We start from the raw sequence: 11976 nt of genomic DNA, 5'->3' as shown, positions 1-11976 counted from the left end.
CTGTATGTGGTGATGAAACACAAGTGTTGCTAATAAAGTATCTACTTAGTGCATGATAAATATAGAGCAACAGCCTGGAAATGGATGCATCATTTATGCTAAAATATGTTACAAAATTGTGATTTCCTAGCTAAATAAAATGATTTATTCCAAATTTATCACAATACTTTGATAAAAAAAAATCTGTTATGATTCACTTTAAAGTTTTGTTTCTCTTTAAATACATTTTTATACGGACTTCTGCAGATGATTAATAGAGGTTTTTAACTATATAGATTTCAGTACTGGTATTAAAAACTCTTTCTGATGGATATTTGATGTAGTTAACAATAATTTACGTTTTATTTAGATGCTGTCTTCTTTTTCCATGGGGGCTGCCATTTTTTGTACTGTTGTCAAGATGTGTTGGGACATGGTTTGGTGGTCATGTCACCATTTCAATGGTATAACGGCCATAATGTAAATACCTGCATCATTCTAGATATTTGGATAACCCTAAGAACCTTGTTGCTTTGCTAGTTTAATACAACTCTCAGTTTTTGATATTTTGTTCTGAATAATGACTTTGTTTTTGCCTTTCATTTTGTTTTGGTTGCCCAAGTAAAAGAATTCTCACTATTCTCTGCTGGTTCTGCCTTTTCCTTTGGCCTTGTTGCAGAACAGCAACACCTGTAATATAGATATACTATTAATACAGCATTCTCAATTGATCTGAGTTTATTAAACTTTCTAAATTTTACTAATATTAATATTTTGTAGATGCATAAAATCTGCAATAATAGCTGTCCACATTTCATAAAAATGAATCAAAATGTCTACTCCATCTTAAGCGGATTAGTGTAGTGTCTAAACTTTAAATTGCAATCAGTATTCATTTTAATGTACTTATAGTATTTTATTTCCATGTCAAATTTCAACATACTTTTTATAGTTCAGCATGATGCTTTGGCAGTTTGTGTAACAAAGATGAAAAAAAACATTTTACAGAAAATGATTTATTAAAGCAGCAGTTATGAATTCTTCTATGATTTGGAAATTAAGAATAATATAGCTGATTTGTATATACTGCAGTACTGTCCAAGGTAGATTACTTTTTTTACACATCAATTAAAAAAATCAATTTTTAACCATAAAAATCAAAACTATATATATAGTAACTAAGCTCTATAGCACTTAACCTTCTTCTTATTATTGGCAAAACACAATATGAAAATGCAGTATGAGCAAAGAGACCGCATTCAAAAAGTAAGTCAATCAATCTACTGTAAGTCTCATTACTGTATGTCATGCACTGTATTACTGTGAACATTAAAGAAATAAATGGAAAGTTTTGTCTTAAAGAATTTGCATACTCTAAGCATAGGTGGATTTGATTTCCATGAGTTTCTGTTATTCCTTGTTATTCCTTGAACTTAAATGTTCTTCCAAGACCGTTATTTACCTTTAACCTATCAGATTTAAGTTAGCCCAAGGATCAACAGAAACCCAGAAGAATCAGATCCACCACAAAAGGTAGTAATAAATAATGTTCAAAAACTACCAAAAACCTAAGACTTGAAATTCTAGCATTCAGGTAAGTATGTACAGGAGATATTCTTAAATGTTCAGGTAATGGATCTTTTCTGAAGTCTCATCAAGCTCAACAGGAACGCAGTGCATTCTGGGGAAGATGTAGCACAAGGCAGTCTTTTTTTTATACTTTTCATTTATTTAGCATTGAATCTCAGACAATTAATGTTGAACTGTTTGATGACAATCTCTGAAAAATTTTCCTCTGCTGTGAGCAGCTACAAAAAATAATGTCAACATTCTCTGTTATTGGTGTGTGTTTGATCATTTTTGGGCAAGAAGGGGGGGGAGGGGGCTGATTCTATCGAAAAAAGAAATTTTTCAGAAGAGACCCCCCCATTTATCTCAGATGCTTTTAAAAACTGCCAAAGAGTTTTTTATCTCTCTCTTGCTGTATCTTTGATTTTGCTTGAGAACACATAATCTGCAAGAAAATAATCCACCTGGGAACAGAATGGTAATCACCATCTTACTGCTACTAGCTGGACTGAATAGAGAGTAGTTAAGACATCCAGGTTATAAGATTCTTTTCAACACTAAATATTTGCTGTTAATGATTTTAATACAAGTAAATATAATTTTCAAGTAAAAGCTTAAAAATCGATGTCTTTTTCTGATTGCTACTAGTGAGCAGAGAAGTGGTTAAACTGGGCTGAAGTAAAATTCAGAATAGTAAAGACAGTCGCAGTCAGCCAGCAGAAAATCACAGAGGTACCTAGGGTTGAATAGGTGGGGTAAAATACAGATAGTGATACACATAAGAGGTTGTAGGTAACAGGTGCATAGCTAGTTTTGACATTTCTTCCTGCCGCCAATTAAGAAAAGAATGTAAAAGGTTTTGTACCTTTTGTGTTAGGTGATCAAACAGCACACATTTATTTTATTTAGACCTCATACTTTGATCTTTTCTAATTAACTTGATTTTATTTATGTTATTAATTGTACAATCGAACATTTATCATTTAACTACACACCGGTTATGTTTGGAGGAAGAAAATACAGATTTTCATATGGTCTTTTAAAACTTATACACAGAGTCATCAGAGTATTAAATGAATCAAATGATCTTCTTGATTAACTGATGCGGTTAAAATTTATCTGTGAAGAAAAATATACAAGATATTAGCCTTCATACAGGAAGAGACGTATTGGTAAAGTTCTCACTGTGATTAAATAAATGTTAAAAGAGTCCTTACATGCATGTGGTTATCAGCTTTGAACCCAGCTGCCTTTTTCTTTTCCTCCCCCTGAGATTTACAGTTTACTGCATGATAGGATGTCCCTCACTAGATTAGTGCTCAATGGAGCAGTGCTTAACAACCCAAGGGGATGTTCATTACATCTTAACTTATCTCACTGCTCCAGTGGTATAATTGACCACAAGGTGTTTCAGTATTATGATACACTCTTCCATTTCTAATTTGTGACGGGTTTCACTAAAGAGACATCTGATAAGCTTTAACTAATAAATGTCAAGTCAGATGAACCAAATTGTGTCAATGTGACACTGACTATTCAGTTCATAGCAGTGGCTTGTCAAGTTCCTGCCAAACCTGTTTGCTGTACACTATGCAGCCTGCTTGATTACAAAATAGTTACTGCCAAAAGGTGGAAAAAGCAGTATTGTAGTGAATCTGATAGATGTAAACAAGTAGAACATGCACAGCATTATAAACTCTTTTAATAAAAGAACAACAGAATTGAACACTCGATAGTGAATTAGTGTAAAACAAATTTCTTTTCATAGCAAAATTAAGGCCCTGACCAATAACATTAAAATGAAAACTGAAAATGTCTCATCTGACCAAAACTATTTAATTAATAAACATCTCAGGCAAGGTCGGCACCGTGGCACAGTGGGTAGCACTGCTGCCTCGTGGTTAAGAGACCTGGGTTCACTTTCCGGGTCCTCCCTGCGTAGAGTTTGCATGTTCTCCCTGTGCCTGCGTGAGTTTCCTCCGGGTACTCCGATTTCCTCCCACAGTCCAAAGACATGCAGGTTAGGTGCATTGGCGATTCTAAATTGTCCCTAGTGTGTGCTTGGTGTGTGTGTGTGTGTGCCCTGTGGTGGGCTGGCGCCCTGCCCGGGGTTTGTTTCCTGTCTTGCGCCCTGTGTTGGTTGGGATTGGCTCCAGCAGACCCCCATGACCCTGTAGTTAGGGTATAGCAGGTTGGATAATGGATGGATAGACATCTCAGGCACTTTAGCATTTTCTTATAATAATACAGTGTTTAAATAATGTATGACATCTGATAACGTGATTATTACCAGAACACCTTGTAATTCTAGTGATGAGACAATCACAATAATTACATACCAAAAAAGCAAAATTCATTGATGTTACACTAGTCCTATATTGAGAAACATAGAAGGAATGGATAAAAAAGGGACAACACAAAGAACAAAAATGGTAAATGAAGAAAATATTCTACCTTTTTCTGAATGCCAAAATAGTTGCCAATCTCAATTTGTCTGATGGGGTGCCTCATTTACTATAATACCTCATTATTACAAAAAAACTCTCATTCTTCTCTTTTTCACAACCCTGCCCTCACTTTCTGGCACCAGGGAATCTACCCCAGCTCACCTCCTGACTCTAGACTCAATTAAACTCCCCAGAAATCACTTCTACATCCCAAAATAGAATGTAATGCCACAGTGCATAAATGGCAAAAACACAGAGGAATGAGATGCAGAGTGTAAATCATAAGCCAAAAAAATCAAGAAGGGGTCACAAAATTAAAAAGTACATAGCAACAACCATCATAAAGCTAACTAACAACTGAAAATCAAATAAACAGGTATTACTCCTAACTTTTTGAAGTGATTTGAAATGCAGACAAAACAAAAATGTTTTTTTAAATGAATCAGAAACATTGGAGATAGCGTGCCATCATCCTTAACGGCAGTGGTTCAATGACATCACAAATCGTAATGTCCATAATCCATGAGGTAGTAATGGAACATTGTCATTAAAAATAATATGGACCATTACAAAACACACAAAATGGTTGCTCCCCCTATTTGAAAACAATAATAAAATGTAATAAAAATATTATATTAGTTACTCTTAATAATTTTAGTGGAGACTGTGGGGACTGAATTGCCAGGAGTGCAGATTCATTAAATTGGTCACCAACATTGCTAAACCCTGTGCAGTGCCAAAGATGAAAAACATAAGGCCTGCCTCCAGAATATAACAGTGCCGAAAGTAACATAGGATTCAGAGTGAGGCACAACAAATACCTTGGAGGGAGTGAGTCTAGATATTGCTGGATTCAGTTAATAACTGAAGGTAGACAGAGAATAGGCAAATCCAGACCAGAAAATGAGCAACAGCTCAATGGTAGAATTACAGACATTTTCACATTGATCCAGTGAGCTAAAAAAATGAGTGTTGCATGTTTAAAGTTGGCCCTCCTACTGTTCCATAGATCAACTTAGAAATGAGAAGTCTGACTTCTGACCATAAGTTAGAAGAGGTGGAGTTGCACCATGGAATTCAAAAACTCAGCATGAAGGGCAACATTAATTTTAACAATGACCATTCATAATAGAGAAAATGATTAGATGAGAGTTGAAGAAGAAACAATGACTCTGATATATGTAATTTTATGAATTTTCGTAAATGGGCCTGTAGGCAAAAATTATTAATTGTCTGTAGAGAGGTTTGGTCCAGGTGTTTGTGTTTCCAGATGGGTTTTACAAAGTCCTGAAAAGGTCTTCAATACAAAGTATTTAAGGAATAATGATACCTAGGTAAAGCAGGATATCATCTGCCTAGAAAGTGATACCATGACAGGTATTGTGACTAAATGGGGGTGTCAACAGTTGACATATACAGATTACTACCACCAACAGTTCAAGGGATTGATGTGTAGGATGAAATGGATCAGAGTGACATTATGCACATTAGGGGAGCTTATATGTGAAAGCGATATGGTAGAAGATGATGGTGGGAAAACACCAATAGGGTAGATACATATGGAGACAGGAGGGAAACAGAGTGCCAAGGACAGTATTAGAAATGGAGTGGAGGTAAACAAAGAGGCAGACTGGGAGGACTTGGTTGGAGAAGGATAAGCACTGTGATGACTTTGGATAAAGTAAAATCCAGATAGAAATAATAATAAAAAGAAACTCTAATTTGTTAGCCTGTTCACAGAAGAAAATATTCTTAAATCTTTCAAGGCAGGTGTTGATACAAGTCAATATCAAGAGGTAGAAGACAAAATACTAAGTTAACCTTAATTGGCTAAAGCTTTCCCATGCAGAAGTGTGTTTGTGTCATGAAAAGTCAGAAATACAAAGTGGTGTAGCTTTTGTTTGTAAATTGCATATCTATATATGGTGTGATTCATCTACTTAAGATATAAATATCCAAAGTGATAGCATTCACTATAGTTATTTGTATATTTCATATTACCCAATGAATATTTCATTGCTTAGCAAACATTTGGGCATTACCTGTACCCTTGATTACCATGGAATTTTTTGCACACAGCTCTGAATGACATCTGCTTAAGTTTGGTTCTTGACATCAAGAGCTTAACTTTGACAGCTGGATGCAACTTGACAGTTGGCTTGAAAGAGCTTGACTCACTACACTGAGTACCTCATTATGATTACGACTACCTGGTCATGTCCATTCTTCAAATCCTTAACTACCAGGTGTGATCGAAAAAGAAAGTCACAAATACAAAATAAAGATTTGGGGACCATCCCCGTATATTGTCGTGCAGACAATATTGAAAAATGCAGTGATTCAAAGTCCTGAAAGTACAATGAACAACATTACTGAAACAAAATGGTGGTTTTATAGAACAAAAAACAGGTGACAGGAAATGGTTGGCAAAATGGTGATGTGGCAACAGGAACCGGAAGTGACGTTATTTTGAGGAGCCGGAAGTGAGGTGGTTTGTAGGTGCCGGAAGTGACGTCATCAATATTGGCTGGAAGTGACGTCATTGCGGCCATTTTGAAAACCCGGAAGTTGCGGGATTAATTCTCTTCTTGTTTCCTGTTGGCAAAAGAGAGTTCAGAAAAGTACCACGTGACATCCCTTTATCTCGCGATGTTTTACTCACCTTTAGGCTCTTTGACTGCCTCCTAATCGTACATGTGTGACATGACCCCCCCCTCAGCCCAGACCCCTCGGGTCGGGCGACCTGCACCGCGAGGTCGTGGACACGAGAGAGAGCATCTGCGTTGGCTTGCAAGGAACCCCTACGATAAATAACACTAAAACGATAAGGTTGTAAATCCAAAAACCACCTAGTGATGCGCGGGTTAGACTCACGATGAAGAGACATCCACTGCAAAGCGGCATGATCCGTCACCAGAGTAAACTCGCGTCCCAGTAGGTAGTATCGTAGAGACGTGATAGCCCACTTGATCGCCAAGGCTTCTCGCTCCACCGCAGCATACTTGGTCTCTCGTTCCAACAATTTCCGGCTGAGGTACATAACGGGGTGTTCAGCACCGTCGACACATTGGCTCAGCACGGCACCCAATCCTGTGGCCGATGCGTCGGTCTGGAGAATAAAAGGAATAGAAAAATCAGGAGATTTCAACACCGGTGCTGACGTAAGGGCCAATTTCAGGTCACTGAATGCTTTGTCCACCGCATCATCCCATACCACTTTTAAAGGCGCTCGTTTCTTCGTTAAATTCGATAAGGTCGCAGCAATTTCAGAGAAGTGCGGTACAAAATGGTGATAGTAACCCGCCAGCCCTAAAAATGCTTGAACCTGCCTCTTATTCATCGGACGGGGCCAATTCAAGATGGCATCAAGTTTATTACATTGTGGTTTAACAGTGCCCCCACCCACCACGTAGCCTAAATATTTGGCTTCCTTCAATCCGAAGAAACATTTCTTCGGGTTAATACGAAGCCCGGCTGATGCTAGTGTGGAGAGGACTGCTTTAACCTGCAATACATGATCCTTCCATGTGCCGGAATAAATGACAATGTCATCCAAGTAGGCGGCACTGTAGGAATTATGGGGCCGAAGCAGTGTATCCACCAGACGTTGAAAAGTAGCTGGTGCCCCGTGCAAACCAAAAGGAAGCACCTTATATTGCCAATGTCCACTGGGCGTACTAAAAGCGTTTTTTTCTTTAGCGGAGTCCATTAAGGGAACTTGCCAATACCCTTTAGTTATGTCAAGAGTAGTTAGGAATCGAGCGTTCCCTAACCGATCAAGTAAATCATCCACTCGCGGCATGGGATACGCATCGAATTTAGAGACCTGATTTAGTCGTTGGAAGTCGTTGCAAAACCTCCATGAGCCATCAGGTTTAGAAACTAGGACAATTGGACTAGACCAAGGGCTATAACTGTCTTCAATAACCCCTAGTTCCAGCATTTGTCTAATTTCCAGCTCTACTTCCGCTTTCTTTGCCTCCGGGAGCCTATAAGGTCTCTCTCTGACAATCACTCCCGGGTCCATAATGATGTCATGAACAATCAACGCAGTACGTCCGGGTGTCTCGTCCACAACTTTAGGGACAGACAAGATAGCCCGTTCGAGGTCTTGTCGTTGTTCAGATGTCAAATCAGGACCAAAATTCAGATGTGCACATGACATGAAAAGAGAACTAGGTTGTCCGGAGGAGGGATCAACGTCCCTGTCCTTCCACGGTTTCAGTAGATTTATATGATACACTGTTTCACTCGGTCAACGATTAGGTTGTTTAACCAAATAATCGACGAGTCCTTTTCGTTCCTTTATTTCATAAGGACCTTGCCAGTGTGCCAACAATTTTGAATGGGAGGTTGGGATGAGCACCATTACATGATTACCCGGGACAAACTCCCGAATGGTGGTGTTTCTATTATAATAACGAGACTGCGCTGCTTGTGCTTTTTCTAAATTGTCTTTTAGAATAGGTCTAATTTTCTCAAGTCTATCGCGTAATTGCGCGATATATTCGAGAATATTTGAAGTAGGGAGGACCTTCTCTTCCCATCCTCCTTTTAACATATCCAAAAGCCCTCGGGGTTGTCTTCCATACAATAACTCAAAAGGAGAGAAACCTGTAGAGGTCTGTGGGACTTCCCGGTATGCAAACAAAACGAGGGGAAGCAACTGATCCCAGTTTCTTCCATCCTCGCTAACTACCTTACGTAACATCTGTTTTAATGTTTGATTAAAACGTTCCACCAACCCGTTAGTTTGGGGATGATAGATTGACGTTTTCAGATGTTTTATACGGAGTAATTTAGCAATTTCCCTGAATGTCTCAGAAGTGAAAGGAGTCCCTTGGTCTGTTAAAACCTCTTTGGGGATCCCAACACGAGCGAATATCCCTACTAACTTCCGTGCGATGGTTTTTGTATTAGCTGAGCGCAAAGGAACAGCTTCTGGAAAGCGAGTGGCATAATCAACTAATACTAAAATATATTTAAATCCTTTTAACGAGGGTTCTAATGGTCCTACGAGGTCTATTCCGACTCTTTCAAATGGGATATCAATAAGGGGAAGGGGAACGAGAGGAGCTTGAGTCCGTCTGGGAATCTGGCGAAGTTGACATTCCGGACAGGAAGCACAAAATCGCCTGACCTCCTCATTAATTCCCGGCCAATAAAATCGGAGCATTATCCTCTCTAAAGTTTTATCGAAGCCCAAATGGGCTCCCAGAAGGTGAGCATGTGCTAATTCACACACTTTTCGCCGAAAAGTGCGTGGGATTAACAATGTTGCTCGCACTTCACCCCCGTGTTCTGCCACTCGGTATAACAAATCATTTTTAACAACAAAGAACGGCGTGGGTGGCATGGGATTCAGAGTTGTATAACCCTCGGTGGACACTGTAGCATTCCTAGAAAACTTTAAGGAATCATTGTTCCACTGTTCTCTTTTAAAGGATGAGGGTGTTAGAAGGAATTGGGACGTTAACGCTTGTATTGGGTCTTGCGCGACCTCCATGGGAGGGGCTACTGCCTCCACGTCCTCCACGTTAACTTTATTAGCTCCCGTAGAGGACGATGGGACATCGATTTCTTCGCACTGGGTGCTAGTATCCGCCCATGCTACTGAGGGACATGATGTGGAGGCAGTCGGATCAGTTTGTTCCATCATTAAGCCTAAATATTTGTTTGGTACAGTTACATTTGTACCGCTAATAATTTCATTCCAGTCCCTACCAAGTATAACTAGAAACGGAGGATCCGGTAACACAGCCATGGCCATACATGTTAGATTTCCATTTACTGTCACAATACATCTGGCTGTTTTATAATACCGGATATCTCCGTGAATACATTTTAGACTGGTTTTTATTTTAGTCCACTGTTGCGGTAAAACGAAACGGGTAGCAACAATAGAAATGTTACTCCCGGAATCAAACATTGCCCTTACCTTTCTGCCATTTATAATAACTGCACCTGTATAGGGGAGAGACAAAGGGTTACTCACGGTGGCACATTACCTTTCCCCCCTTACCAACGAACAATCCATCGGTTCAAAGGAGCAGCTAGGAGACAGATGTCCAACCTCCCCACACTTGAAACAGCGGGGAAGATTGGCTGGTCTGTCTCTTCTACGGACGGCAGGTTCGGGAGCTTGTCGGGGGGGCTCAGGAGCTGCCCCACGTGCCTGTTGGGTTCGGCGAGAGAACCGTTCTGATCGTCCCGATTTGCAAGCCGCCCAATGACGCTCCGCGATTTTTATAAGAGAGTCCATGTCCTCGTAAGTGTGTTTCCGGACTTGCTGGGCTATGTGTTCGGAGAGGGCATGAACAAAGGTCTCACACGCTAGAATTTCGGCCATCTTATGAGAGTCATTGACGTCGGGCCGTAGCCAACAACAGACCTTTCCCCAGGCTTCAAAGCCCTGGGTTCTCAGTGGCCTCTCAGGGTCAAATCGCCACTCCCTCCACTCTCTTGCCTGCTGCTCTGGAGATACGCCGTAGCATTTAAAGACCTCTATTTTGAGAGCGTCATAATCAGCAGCCTGTTCCTCAGTTAAATCATAATAGGCCCTCTGCGCCGTTCCTTTCAGGTAGGGAGCCAGTTGGTATGCCCACTCCGACCTCGGCAATGCGTTCCGCTTAGCGGTACGCTCGAAGATCAAAAAATACGTTTCGATGTCATCAGATTCAGTAAGAGTAGTCAAAGCAATGGGTGGTGACCGAGCGACCTTCGTCCGTATCCTAGCTGCCGAACGAGCCTCCGATTCTGCCAACTGAGTCCTGGTCTCCCCCATCTGAATTTTCAGGGTCTGTAAATCTCCCATGATCGTGGAGAGAACGGTATTCAGGTCTTGTTCTTCTGACATCTTGAACAATTAATCCTGCCGACTACGCCAATTGTGATCGAAAAAGAAAGTCACAAATACAAAATAAAGATTTGGGGACCGTCCCCGTATATTGTCGTGCAGACAATATTGAAAAATGCAGTGATTCAAAGTCCTGAAAGTACAATGAATAACCTTACTGAAACAAAATGGTAGTTTTATAGAACAAAAAACAGGTGACAGGCAATGGTTGGCAAAATGGTGATGTGGCAACAGGAACCGGAAGTGACGTTATTTTGAGGAGCCGGAAGTGAGGTGGTTTGCGGGTGCCGGAAGTGACGTCATCAATATTGGCCGGAAGTGACGTCATCGCGGCCATTTTGAAAACCCAGAAGTTGCGGGATTAATTCTCTTCTTGTTTCCTGTTGGCAAAAGAGAGTTCAGGTAAGTACCACGTGACATCCCTTTACCTCGCGATGTTTTACTCACCTTTAGGCTCCTAATAGTACATGTGTGACACAGGACAAATGTTAAAAGAAGTAACAAGATATCTAAAAGATGGATTTTAAAGAAAATTCACAAGCATCTTTTCTCTATGACATATTAACATCTTTACTGGTGTACCTTGTTTTTAAGACTGTTAATCTTCAAATAACAAACTAACTTTTACTAGTTATGGAAAGTGCTTGAAATGCCATGATTTGGGCCAAACTATACTTGCTAATATTAAAAAAAGAAACATCATGTTTAAAAACAACTAATGCAAGTGTGCTATAGATGAATTATAACTAAATTAATTTACCAGTGTTTAACAAATACCTGTAATCATCAACTAAAAAAGATAAAGAAAACAAAAACAGGTTTCTTAAACCTTTTTTCTCTTGTATTCTGACCTATGCAGCTTTCGTAAGCATTAAAGTTCAATTTCTTCTTCAAAATTAGTGCAACACTTTGAGTAAAATGACAGTTTATTATCTCAATGATCACATTACATTTGTTGTACTAGGAAATTATTTACCTAACATATGTCTTCAATCCCAGTCTTGATTTTTGGAAAACAACTGACCTCTACTTGAGCATTTATCCAATCTCCCATAAGAAAGTGGCAGATTCCATTTCTGTTCATACATTGAATGATCTTGTATTCTATCTTATTGACAATTGTTG

Source organism: Erpetoichthys calabaricus, chromosome 10 (assembly GCF_900747795.2).
Source record: "Erpetoichthys calabaricus chromosome 10, fErpCal1.3, whole genome shotgun sequence".
Classification (NCBI taxonomy): Eukaryota; Metazoa; Chordata; class Cladistia; order Polypteriformes; family Polypteridae; genus Erpetoichthys; species Erpetoichthys calabaricus.
The sequence above is the reverse complement of the archived record's forward strand: the minus strand, read 5'-3'. Positions refer to the sequence as shown.